Raw genomic sequence first — 14010 nt, 5'->3', positions numbered from 1 at the left:
CTAGGTCTGCAGGCGTTTTTCCCAACCCAGTACTAACACACCCGTTTCAAATAATGAACTAATCATCCTCCATGATTGGTTGAATCAGGTTTGTTAGTGCTGCGATGGAACAAAACCTTGCACTCTGTACCTCCCTGGCACCAAAGTTAGGTACCCGAGAGCCGTCATTCATCTGTTCCTGCTGGGTGTTTTGTTGTTTGACACTGTGTCAAGTATAGGCTGGTTACATTCAATCCTATGGAATAGTAGAGATGAACCATTGTTTGAAACCTCCTTCACTGACCAGTGACCCATGAGCAGTTATGTGGCTTCTAGGCCCGAAGGTGTTGTTATCATGGTGGGATGATAGAAATAATAAAGAATATAGATAAAAGCAGCCAGAGATTATACAATAAAGGTTGTTTGTAGTGTTTCATGTTGGTACAGTAATACATGTAGCGAGGATGCTGAAGCTAGAGGGTATGTCAGAGGGAACATGGTGGGAAAAATCTAATTTTATTGGTCCATACACATATTTAGCAGATGTTATTGCGGGTGTAGCGAAATGCTTGTGTTCCTAGCTCCAACAGTGCAGTAGTATATTACAATTCACGACAATACACACAAGTGTAAAAGAATGGAATTAAGAAATATATAAATATTAGATTGAGCAATGTCGGAGTGGCATTGACTAAAATACAGTATATACATATGAGATGAGTAAAGCAGTATTTAAACATTATTCAAGTGGCCAGTGATTCCAAGTCGATGTATATAGGGCAGCAGCCTCTAAGGTGCAGGGTTGTGTAAATGGGTGGAAGCCGGTTAGTGATGGCTATTTAACAGTCTGATGGCCTTGAGGTAGAAGCTGTTTTTCAGTCTCTCGGTCCCAGCTTTGATGCACCTGTACTGACCTTGCCTTCTGGATGATAGCGGGTGAACAGGCCGTGGCTCTGGTGGTTGATTTCCTTGATGATCTTTTTGACCTTCCTGGAGGGCAAGGTAGTTTGGAGTGGACAGACCACACCACCCTCTGGAGAGCCCTGCGGTTGCGGGCAGTGCAGTTGCCGTACCAGGCGGTGATACAGCCCGAGAGGATGCTCTCAATTGTGCATCTGTAAAAGTTTGTGAAGATTTTAGGAGCCAAGCCAAATTTCCTCAGCCTCCTGAGACTGAAGAGGCGCTTTTGTGCCTTCTTCACCACACTGTCTGTGTGGGTGGACCATTTCAGATTGTCAGTGATGTGTACACCAAGGAACTTGAAGTTGTCCACCTTCTCCACTGCGGTCCCTTCGATGTGGATAGGGTATGTTTCATGAAGTCCACGATCAGCTCCTTTGTTTTGTTCATGTTGAGTGAGAGGTTATTTTCCTGGCACGACTCTCCCAGGGCCCTCACCTCCTCCCTGTAGGCTGTTTTGTCATTGTTGGTAATCAGGCCTACTACTGTTGTGTCGTCTGCAAGCTTGGTGATTGAGTTGGAGGCGTGCATGGCCACGCAGTCATGGGTGAACAGGGAGTGCAGGAGGGGGCTGAGCATGTACCCTTGTGGGGCCCCTGTGTTGAGGATTAGCGAAGTGGAGGTGTTGTTTCTTACCTTCACCACCTGTGGATGGCCCGTCATGAAGTCTAGGACCCAGTTGCACTGGGCGGGGATCAGACCCAGGGCCCCAAGCTTAATGATGAGCTTGGAGGGTACTTGGAGGGTACTATGGTGTTGAATGCTGAGCTATAGTCAATGAACGGCATTCTTACATTACATTACATAAGTATTCCTCTTGTCCAGATGGGATAGGGCATACAGCGATTGCATCGTCTGTGGATCTATTGGGGCGGTAAGCAAATTGATGTGAGTCGAGGGTGTCAGGTAAGGTAGAGGTGATATGATCCTTAACTAGACTCTCAAGCACTTCATGATGACAGAAGTGAGTGCTACTGGACTATTGCCATTTATTTCAGTCACCTTTGCTTTCTTGGGTATAGGAACAATGGTGCACATCTTGAAGTAAGTGGGGACAGCAGACTGGGGTAGGGAGAGATTGAATATGTCCGTAAACACTCCAGCCAGCTGGTCTGTGCATGCTCTGAGAACGTGGCTAGGGATGCCGTCTGGGCCGGCAGCCTTGTGAGGGTTAACACGCTTAAATGTATTACGCACGTCGGCCACGGAGAAGGAGAGCCCGCAGTCCTTGGTAGCGGGCCACGTCGATGGCATTGTGTTATCCTCGGGCGAAGAAGGTGTTTAGCTTGTCCGGAAGCAAGACGTCGGTGTCCGCGACGTGGCTGGTTTTCCCTTTGTAGTCCGTGATTGTCTGTAGACCCAAACACATAAATAAGAATTCGTTACTATAAATATTAAACTTTCATGAAATCACAAGTGCAATACATCAAAATAAAGCTTAACCTGTTGTTAATCCAGCCGAGGTGTCAGATTTCAAAAAGGCTTTATGCGATTATCTGAGGACAGCGTCCAGCACACAAATGCATAACAAATCATTTTCAACCAGGGAGTTGCGACACGAAAGTCAGAAATAGCGATATAATATATGCCTTACCTTTGAAGATCTTCTTCTGTTGGCACTCCAAAATGTCCCAGTTACATTACAAATGGTCCTTTTGTTAGATCAATTCCTTCTTTTATATCCATAAAACTCAGTTTAGCTGGCGCGCTTCAGTCAATAATCCACTCGGTTTCCCTCCTTCAAAATGAATACAAAATGAATCCCAAACGTTACCAATAAACTTATTTAAACAAGTCAATCAACGTTTATAATCAATCCTTAGGTACCCTAATACGCAAATAATACTATACAATTGAAGATGGAGAATTGTTATTGTCTTTACCGGAGATAAACAAAAAGAACGTGCTCTCTCGGCCATGCGCTTGGAAACACTACAGCCAAAATGGGAGCCACTTAGAAAAACTACAACTTCTCCCTCATTTTTCCAAAAACCAGCCCGAAACTCTTTCTAAAGACTGTTGACATCTAGTGGAAGTCCCAGGAACTGCAATCGGGGACCATTTTGCCCTATTATAAAAGTGCCAGGCATTGAAATCAGTGGTATGCTGAATCTGTTATTTATTTTTATGGTTTGTCCTCTGGGTTTCGCCTGCCATTTCAGTTCTGTTATACTCAAAGACATTATTTTAACAGTTTTAGAAACTTTAGAGTGTTTTCTATCCAAATCTACCAATTGGATGCATATCCTAGCTGGGCCTGAGTAGCAGGCAGTTTACTTTGGGCACGCTTTTCATCCGGACGTCAAAATACCGCCCCCTATCCCAAAGAAGTTAACTGGCTTGCCTAGTTAAATAAAAAAAATATTAAAAAAACACATGCTTCGTGTCTGAGCCATTGAATTGTGACTCCACTTTGTCTCTGTACTGACATTTTGCCTGTTTGATTGCCTTACGGAGGGAATAACTACACTTTGTTTTCGGCCATATTCCCAGTCGCCTTGCCATGGTTAAATGTGGTGGTTTGCACTAGAGGTCGACCGATTATGATTTTTCAACACCGATACCGATTATTGGAGGACCAAAAAACCCGCTACCGATTAATCGGCAAATTTATTTTTCTTTAATTATTTAAAAAAAAAATCTTTCTTTATTTGTAATAATGACAATTACAACAATGAATGAACTGAATGAACACTTATTTTAACTTAATACGTCAATAAAATCTATTTGGCCTCAAATAAATAATGAAACATGTTAAATTTGGTTTAAATAATGCAAAAACAAAGTGTTGGAGAAGAAAGTAAAAGTGCAATATGTGCCATGTAAAAAAGCTAACGTTTACGTTCCTTGCTCGGAACATGAGAACATATGAAAGCTGGTGGTTCCTTTTAACATGAGTCTTCAATATTCCCAGGTAAGACGTTTTAGGTTGTAGTTATTATAGGAATTATAGGACTATTTCTCTCTATTCAATTTGTATTTCATATACCTTTGACTATTGGATGTTCTTATAGGCACTTTAGTATTGCCAGTGTAACAGTATAGCTTCCGTCCCTCTCCTCACTGCTACCTGGGCTCGAACCAGGAACAGATCGACAACAGCCACCCTCGAAGCAGCGTTACCCATGTAGAGCAAGGGGAAAAACTACTCCAAGTCTCAGGCGAGTGACGTTTGAAACGCTATTAGCGCGCACCCGGCTAACTAGCTAGCCATTTCACATCGGTTACACCAGCCTAATCTTGGGAGTTGACAGGCTTGAAGTCATAAACAGTGCAATGCATTGTGAAGGGCTGCTGGCAAATGCAGGAAAGTGCTGTTTGAATGAATGCTTACGAGCCTGCTGCTGCCGCCTACCATCACTCAGTCAGACTGCTCTATCAAATCATAGACTTAATTATAACATAATAACACACAGAAATACGAGCCTTAGGTCATTAATATGGCCGAATCCGGAAACTATCATCTCGAAAACAAAACGTTTTTCCTGTCAGTGAAATACGGAATCGTTCCGTATTTTATCTAATGGGTGGCATCCCTAAGTCTAAATTTTCCTGTTACATTGCACAACCTTCAATGTTATGTCATAGTTACGGAAAATTCTGGCAAATTAGTTCTCAACGAGCCAGGCGGCCCAAACTGTTGCATATACCTTGACTCTGTGTGCAATGAACGCAAAATGACACAATTTCACCTGGTTAATATTGCCTGCTAACCTGGATTTCTTTTAGCTAAATATGCAGGTTTAAAAATATATACTTCTGTGTATTGATTTTAAGAAAGGCATTGATGTTTATGGTTGGAGCAACGTGTACCGAAGCGATTATATGCAACGCAGGACAGGCTAGATAAACTAGTAATATCATCAACCATGTGTAGTTAACTAGTGATTATGATTGATTGTTTTTTATAAGTTAAGTTTAATGCTAGCTAGCAACTTACCTTGGCTTCTTACTGCATTCGCGTAACAGGCAGGCTCCTCGTGGTGTGCAATGTAAAGCAGGTGGTTAGAGCATTGGACTAGTTAACCGTAAGGTTGCAAGATTGAATCCCTGAGCTGACAAGGTAAGAATATGTCGTTCTGCCCCTGAACAAGGCAGTTAACCCACCGTTCCGAGGCCGTCATTGAAAATAAGAATGTGTTCTTAACTGACTTGCCTACTTAAATAAAGGTCTAAAAAATAAAAAGCGTCCAAATCCGCGTCCAAAAATAGAAATTTTCCAATTGTTATGAAAACTTGAAATCGGTCCTAATTATTCGGCCATTCCAATTAATCAGTCGACCTCTAGTTTGCTCTTTCAGTTTTGCGTGAATGCTGGCATCTATCCACGGTTTCTGGTTTGGGTAGGTTTTAGTAGTCACAGTGGGTACAACATCTCCTATACACTTCCTGATGAACTCAGTCACCGTATCCGTGTATTCGTAAAGGTTATTCTCAGAGTCAACCTGGAACGTATCTCAGTCCGCGTGATCAAAACAATCTTGAAGCATGGATTCCGATTGGTCAGACCAACATTGAATAGACCTTAGCACGGGTACTTCCTGTTTGAGTTTCTGTCTATAGGAAGGGAGAAGCATAATGGAGTCGTGGTCAGATTTGCAAAAGGGAAGGTGGGGCAGGGCCTTGTAGGCGTTTTGAAAAGTTGAGTAGCAGTGGTCCAATGATTTTCCAGAGCGAGTACTACAGTCAATGTGTTGGTAGAACTTCGGTAGCATTTTCTTCAACTTTGCATTGCATTTGAATTTCACACTGTCATTGCAATTTCAAACTTGATTACACTGTCTTAATGGAGACAACCATAGTACAATGGTTCATAGTGTGGGTCTCCCATCCAACCCCAGCTTCCTCTTTGCTCATACCAGTTTCATTTCCCAGAGCTTTGGTCATGAACTGGTTGATCACGATCAACTGATCGATCTTTAAGGCATTCCTAGTAGATCACCAAACATTTCTGTAGAAAAGCAAATGATAAAGGCTTGCGCCGCTTTTTTTATTATTCGTGTTGTGCTGTTGGCGGTAGGTGCACTTGATTCAGAAGCCCTGCGAAGTGGGTAGGCAAACTGTTCAAATTTTGAACCATTTATTTTGTCAGAAAGGACAAAATCCGTCTACCCAGCGGACCAGGAGTTCTGTGGCTAAATCGAGTGCGCCTACTGCGCTGGCCAATCGGAGAGCTCAAATCAGTGTCTACAAGTTTGATACTAGCCTACGAGAGATTTCCTAACTTTTAAAACAATGACCAGAGAGAGACTGTCAAAGAATACAGCAAAGAGTTGGTGTTTTTATGGGTGAGTTCATGTACAAAAAAAAAAATAATAATAATATTCAGCACTGTCAACACTGTTTTTATTCAACACGATTAAAAAACATAAAACGTCTACTCCCTACTTCCACTTGCGTTGCAATGAATGAGTAGTCAAATGTATTATTAGCAGCTCGTTGTGTATATTTTAATATCAAGGAATATTTCACTTTCTCTGGTCATAGGAACATGAATTTGTGCTTGAGGCAGATGTGGTGGTCCTCGAGTTTCGCCATCAGGTGGAAGGTTGTTTTTAAATGTTTGAGTTTATGCTTCAGCCAAGACATCGGCTGCTAGTCAGATTATCATATCTCACAGGCAGTCACACTGTAGGCTAACTGACGTCTCCAGCGGCTCGAGTGTCCTCGTTGCCACGGTAACCTCCTGCCCTTAAAGGGGCTGCTGAACATTTGTCTCACAAAAATGAAACACAATTGAGCAATATACCCAGGGGGCGCAACTGTTTTTAGGGGTGGGGGGGCATGGCCCCATGGCCCTTCTAGCTGTCTCTATTTAGAACAACAAAAAGTAAGCAAAAATGCCCACAGTCATCAAGCTAGATAAGAGATCATTATTAAATATGTTTAATTAATAAGACTGAACTAGATCAATGATAATTCAATAATCTATATTGTGTTGCAACTTTAACCAATAACCTAACAAATGAACAACTCTTACAAATAAAGTACAAAGACTTAACTTTTGATTGACTTTATTAAGACATCCTCAATAGCAAATTTCAGCCAGTCCGCCCAGCCAGCCCGTGCAGCCTGCATGTCCGAAACCCCACCAGTCTAGTCAATAACTCAACACTCTCCCCAACACAACTTCCTTCTAATCTTTTTTTACATTTCTCATGGGAAAGGTTTGGAAAGCAAAAGTTTCATAAAAACACATACTCCTACACATTAATACACAGAAACAGTACGTCCTCCATATAATTCATATCATAGGCCTAATAGTACTGTAGAGCTCTTTTAACTTGATAAAAGTCTCCAGTATCAGCATTTTCTTTTAAAAACGGAGAATCTGCAGACATGCTGAGATAAAAGAACATACTTGTTGCCATAATTCAGCCAGCCTTCACAAGACCATAACATATGCAAATTTGTGTTTTATACCTCCAGCAGAATAATACAATTTCTGGGTGCATGATATTATTTTTCACTGGCATATAGTAAGTTCTATGGATGGTCTTAAACTGCAGTAATTTATGTCTGTGCTTATATGAACATGACTGGGAATTCTAACATATCTGAATCCATTCATCATCAATTTTGTTTGACGTTTTTTTGTGTCATTGGGAAAAGCCTCTATTAACCCTTGATACAGTTTGGAAATCAACTTTAGAGTGTTGTCAGACTGCCTTAAAATAGTTTTGATCTTTGAAGCTTCTTGCTTGTCCAGTGTTTGCTGCACTGAGAGAATAAAGTGTTGTATCTGTGTAGTTGACCTCTGCACCGATACACTGGTCTTCCCAGGCTGCCTAACTCTGACGAGACCCAGGTCACCATCTGATCCTGCTCAAATTAGGCATGACAAAGAATTACCTTGGTGTATATTTATGCATTATATTATCTAAGAATAAAATCAATGGTTCAGTAATTGAAATAAAGATTATTCCCAGATCCCAGACTTTAGCCTACACATCGACTCAAGATGGAATGTCACCATCTGATCCTGCTAAGACATGATGAGCATAGTGTTGTGTACTGACTGTGCACCATGACACTGAAGCCTGTAGAGCTGTTTATACCGTGTCAGTGTGAAAAGTAGGAAATAAGATAGGGAAACGGACAGATCAATAACGTTACATTGCTTTCCTTACTAATAAAACTTGTATCGTGCTGAAAAAACATAAGAATATCGGTCTTCAATCGCTTGGCCACTGGTTTCATCGGTTGATTCAGGTCTAGCGTGATTGAGGCAAAAATAATAGCAAAAGTTAGTGAGCTAGATGGCTAACGTTAGCCAACTTCTGGCTAGCTCTAACTAATGGTACATCATCAAATTTACTTCTGTTGAAACGGGACAAATCAAAGGCTACAAACATTTCCATATACACAACAGCTGTTAGATACTGCTACCTGACGGATAGCTAGCTAACACTGAACTGGCGGTGCTAGCTACTAGTTAGCTAACTAGCTGGTAGTAGTTCATTCACTTCAGTCGAGAGGGGATGAAACATTACCTAACGTAACATGTCAGTTACACTATTAGCTCAGCACTGGGAATATATATGTATCTGTCAAACAGAAGTTAACTTGCCATTGAGATCAGTCAGCTAAAGAGTAGCCAGTTTCTGCTCTGCTTGCTTTACAACTCATAGAAAATGTGCAACACAGACAGCAGCTGCCTCTGTTCATCTCTCCTGGGCTGGTCCTATACACGAGCCTTTCAGCAGCTTTGCCTTCACACAGCCTGTCTGCATGCTCTGTGGTATATGTGCCGTCCTAAATCCAGCCGGCTGAAACCGGGAAAAAGCCTGCATGGTCCTAAAGCACACCGGTGCTGTGTTTTGTATCACACAGTGCAATGATAAAACTGGGGGGAACAAAAATGCAATTTCAGAATGCGTGGGGGGGGAAATCACCATTGTCCCGGTCCCCAGTGAAAGTTGCGCACCTGAATATATCACATCACTTCTTACTAGTAATAGATGTATTGTTTTAGAAACATTACAAAGCATGGTCATCCATTTTTTGTTTTTGGTGTAATTATGGCTTAAAAATATTTTGGCTGGTAAAAAAATCTGAGTGGCTGGTAGATTTTTAAATCTACCTGCCACATTGGCTGATGGACCAACAAGTTAGTTTCAGGCCCTGAGCTGATCTATTTTGTTATCAAAGCTCGAGTTTTGAAATATAATATGGTCTGAGAAGAACAATTTTGCCAGGACAGGCATATAGCCAATATGCTGTGATAATGTATTAGGCCTGCCTACTGCACAAACCTCATTCCTACAGAACTGTTTTTATTAGGTTATAATGTTTTACATTGAAGATATTTTTAAAAAATGATCTGAGCGGTAGATCTAGCCTCATAAAAGGTTGGTGACCACTGTCCCAGAGGACCCTGTCAACCACCTCTGTTGCCCCATGATTCAACCAGGGAAGAATTCCGTAAGACCCTAACTGAACCAACAGTTTGGCTATGGGACAGACTCACTTCCATGCCCCCATACTGACTCAAACTGATGAAGTCATGAACTGTGTTTAGCAATCTTACTTTGGATGGTGATTTAAATAGTAAAGTCTCCCATTTGTTCCATGCCTTCTCAGTCAGTTTCAATCTTGCAAAGCCCTGCTCACATTACGATTGGGAAATACCAGTTCCTTGTACTTTAGACATTTCTGCAGTTAAGATAAAAAAGGCCTAGGCTTAATGCTTCCATTGCAAAATCAGGGAGTCAGTAGCTGTCAGTTGAGGGGGCAGATATACCCCTGTCAAAACCACTCGTAGATTCATACATTTAACTGCTAGGCTTCAGACACTATTGATATTCATAAATGCACTTCAGCTAATAGCCCTCAAATGAAATAGCAATTCATTCTGAAAGGCAAGATTGCATTTCCTGCTGTTCATTATTGAATGGACGGAACATTCAGGCATGATGATAACTCAGCTGAGTTGGATAGTCTGTCAGAAGACTGGCCTACAGCTTACTAACTGTTATAACCCTGTTATAACTTGTAAATAAGACTTACATTCTCACCTGGAAAATCTCATGCAGAAAAACAGACATTGGTGATGTCATTTCATGGGTCAGTGACTACATGCATGACAGACTTTCCTGGTTACTATACTGTAGAGAAGCACTTAATATACTATACAATTACTGTGACAAAAATTCCAGATTGTCTGCATAATCAAATAACGTAATATCAGACAGTAGTGCTGAGGGATTTACTGAAATGTTGGTTATTTTTCTTTTTTTTTTAACAACTAATTGACTAATTTATTTGAATTTGATTTCCTTCGTTTTATTTCTGTGAGCTCAATGCGCACATTGCACAGTTTCTCTAGAGATGAATCAGATCCAACCTGAACTGTGCGAGGTAGTAGGGAGTTGTAGTTTCCAACAGGCCAATATTCTACATAGTTTAGCGCATAAAACGTTGTAATTAACTACAATGACCATAATCCATTGAGCATCTACTTGTACAGTCTGTTTCTTTTTACACCTACTAGGGAAGAGAGAAGAATGCGAGTTTGTGAGGTGATATAGAGAGCAGCTGTTGCTTCATGAGGCATCTCTACCTGAAAATACATGATGCAAGGGATTGATAGTTGATAGCCTAATTTACTTTGAAGAACTACAAAATAGGGGATTTTGTCAGACAGCATAGGCAGCAGCTCTATAGAGATGTTTTTAATTTTTTAATTTAACTAGGCAAGTCAGTTAAGAACAAATTCTTATTTACAATGACTTGCCTAGATAAATAAATAAAACGTGTGTATTTTTTTGTTCACTATAATATTACGGTGATAATTAATGGCTGGGGTCATTTTTGTCTGTTTTTGCTGTTCTCCAAATAGTATTTTTTTAAGGTTTTTAAATTGTGTAGAAATGCAGTAAACAAGCTTCCTGCTATACCCAAGGTTCAGCTGAACTGATGCCACTGACCTTCATCCCAGTGTGCTGAATTCTTAAAGCTTTAAATGTGTGGACACGCCATGAGATGTTTGGACCAGAATCATTTTTTGTCAACCAGATTTGGAAAACTTTAGATGGAAGTATCTGATACAGTATCTAGAGACATGGCAAGAAGTAATTCATTAAATATGCTAAACATGTCATGACAGGATTTGTTAATACATGTTTACATATGGTTCCCCCCAGGGAACAGTAAATTGTTTATTGCGCAGTTGCACAATGTTTATTGTTTTGCAGTTGTGCAACAGTCTCTGTTATTTCTTGGTCGCAAAGTTTAATGCCAGATTTGGGTTATCTGATTTTATAACAGACTTTTAACAGTCTGAGCATGACATAGATTTACAAGCAATAATTATTTTGGGGGATGCAAACACGCATTTTTATTATTTTATTTACCTTTATTTAACGAGGCAAGTCAGTTAAGAACAAATTCTTATTTCCAATGACGGCCTAGGAACAGTGGGTTAACTGCCTTGTTCAGGGGCAGAACGACAGATTTTTTACCTTGTCAGCTCGGGGATTCGATCTTGCAACCTTTCGGTTACTAGTCCAACACTCTAACCACTAGGCTACCTGCCGCCCACGCACGTACAAGCACACAACATCGTGTCATGGATGGGCGATAGGTTTAGTAGGTCAGTGAGATATCCACATGCTGGAATATGTGGACAAGAAGGTTACATGTCTTTCATGTTGACAAATCACAATAGAAAGATGGGTGACCAGGGTCATTGCCGGTGCCCCAGTTCAGATTGTCTCTCCTTGAGATTCACCCGGAGTCGTGCTGTATATCACTGTGATAAAGATCAGACGGTTGTCACGACAGGTGTGTGTGTGTGTGTGTGTGTGTGTGTGGTGGTTTTTCTCAAGGACTTATTCAGGATAGGCTTCATGATAAAAAGCTAATCAAAGCAGTGTGGCTGAAGACAGCTTGGTAACCTTTCCTTCACCCCTATACAGTATGTGTTGTTTATTGCTCTCCATTACTGTAGTCATATCATTTATATGACACAATATCATTTTACCATGTTGGCTGATTTAACGATCATGTAAACCAAGGTGAAAGTCATCCATACTTAATACCAAAGTGATGGTTGAGTATGAGAAACACACAGGTTTAGAGATGTAGTTCTTTCTATCATGAAAATGGTATTTGAGCTCCATCCCAATCACTCACAGCAGAGAGCTGGAGAAAAGCAATGTCCTCCTTGTCCCTTCTTTTTATTGACATTGTACTGTGGCAGTAAAGTGTGTGTGTGTGTGTGTGTGTGTGTGTGTGTGTGTGTCTGTTGCGGAAGTATGCTTTTTTTTTACTGTAATGTATTATCCTTCTAGTGTGGTGGTGACACAATACGACATTGTGTTTGAGTTTTTTGTTGAATGGCGTGCAGGCTTCACACAGGCTGTGTGTGTGTGGTAACTTCAAACCAAACGTGAAAGAGGGAATAAGAAGAAAGAGTATAGTTGTAAATGGGCAATAAACTGATTCAGTCTGATTTAGTCTCAAAGCCTCCTGCAGTGGGATGTTACACAATTTCTATTTGCAATAACTGAAATGATGACTACCCAGGTTTCAAACCTGTGACATCTGCACAACTCAATGCCTTGTTAGGCCTGTGGGCTAACCCTTCCGGTAGGCATAAGCTTTGCGAGCTAACACAAGTCTTCCGTTCTCAGGCAAGGTTACTCATCATGTGAACATTGTGTAACAGAGGTGGTTCAGAGAACAGTTGTTACTTCAGCAGTTCAGACACAGCGTTGCCCTCAGACACATCAACAGTAAACTATGCCCCAGTTGGGATTTGAACCAGTGATCCTCGGTCACTAGTCCGTTCTTCCTAACTGTTTGGCCGTGCCACTGGAGACGATCCACTGCCTTCCCGGATGCCCTTTGAAAAGGACCTGTTCCAAACCCCATGCAGTGCAGGCATGCAGCACAGCTCCTCGGGACAGTTTCTTCCAGCATTAATAATTGAAGGCAGCTGAATTTAGCTGCATCGCCGAGTGTGGATCAATGAGATGAGGATCCTGAGGAGACACTTTCTCTGTGCTTTGATCTCTCTGGTGCTGCTCAGAAGATGAAAGGACTAATTGGGCTTGTTGGGTCAGATTTAGCTGCCTCCCCAACAGGAGGATAAAGACCTGCCCACGTGAACAACCTAATATGGGTAATTACAGAGCACAACGACCTCAGCTTGGAACTGTATAACCATTTCTCTTGTCTATATCCAGTTTCTAATGATACATGATGATTCCCCAAATATAAACATATTTCTGCTGTATGTATGCACACCTTTTCCCACTGTTGTGGTCTGCAATATGTAATCTAGATCTGCTGTTCAGCTAGAACTTTCCCTGTACACAGCAGTCAGTCTGTCCCAGACTGCACCGCATCCTGGCACTCAGCCCCTGCTGATGGCCCCTCTTTCTACCCCCTGCTGATACACAGGCAGAGGGAACTCATTTCTGAGAGCACACAGCTCCTTCACACTCTCACACTCTCACACTCTCTCTCTCTCTCTCTCTCTCTCTCTCTCGTCAACATAGTGATATCAGACTGTTATCAAGGTCAGGATGTTGTCACAGGTATCTACTGTATGTCATTAGAAGCTCTCAGTTATCTTCAGTAGAGTTGATGTTAAGCTGCTTCATTTCATGAGAGGCTGCAGGCTAACAGTAAGGTCAACGATAAGAGTGCATTGGTGTGAAGGAGACAACAAGGGACTGTGGTGTCTCCATATTGATTCACAACAAGGAAGTGTGGTGTCTCCATATTGATTCTGGGGGAAACTCTGGGTGGGTAGTCACGTGATGGAATCTTTCTTCCTCATTTGCCTCTGTGTGTCTGCTTTTTCAGTGAGTGCACCATGTTCCTGATTATTCATGGGCATCGATATAGCTGAGAGCAGTGGCACACTGCCATGTATGAAAGTGCAGGAATGCACCTGTCTCTTCTAACCACTGTTAACCGCTATAGCAGGAGGCTATGGACTAGCCTAGTGGATAGGGACATTCAGTGGTAGACCCACATCAGGAGGGGCATTCTACTGCTGTACAATGGATGTACAGAGGACTTGGGTCTCTATCTGTGCATGTTAGTGAAACAGACACT

General features: G+C 41.5%; 1 protein-coding gene across 4 annotated transcripts in view; it reads left to right on the top strand.

Moving 5' to 3' along the window:
- LOC115207734 (intermediate filament family orphan 2) overlaps positions 1-14010 on the top strand; it is a 41573-nt gene that overhangs the window by 1419 nt on the left and 26144 nt on the right. The window lies entirely within an intron of this gene.

The sequence above is a fragment of the Salmo trutta genome, chromosome 14 (assembly GCF_901001165.1).
Source record: "Salmo trutta chromosome 14, fSalTru1.1, whole genome shotgun sequence".
Classification (NCBI taxonomy): Eukaryota; Metazoa; Chordata; class Actinopteri; order Salmoniformes; family Salmonidae; genus Salmo; species Salmo trutta.
This window is presented reverse-complemented; position numbering and strand designations above follow the sequence as displayed.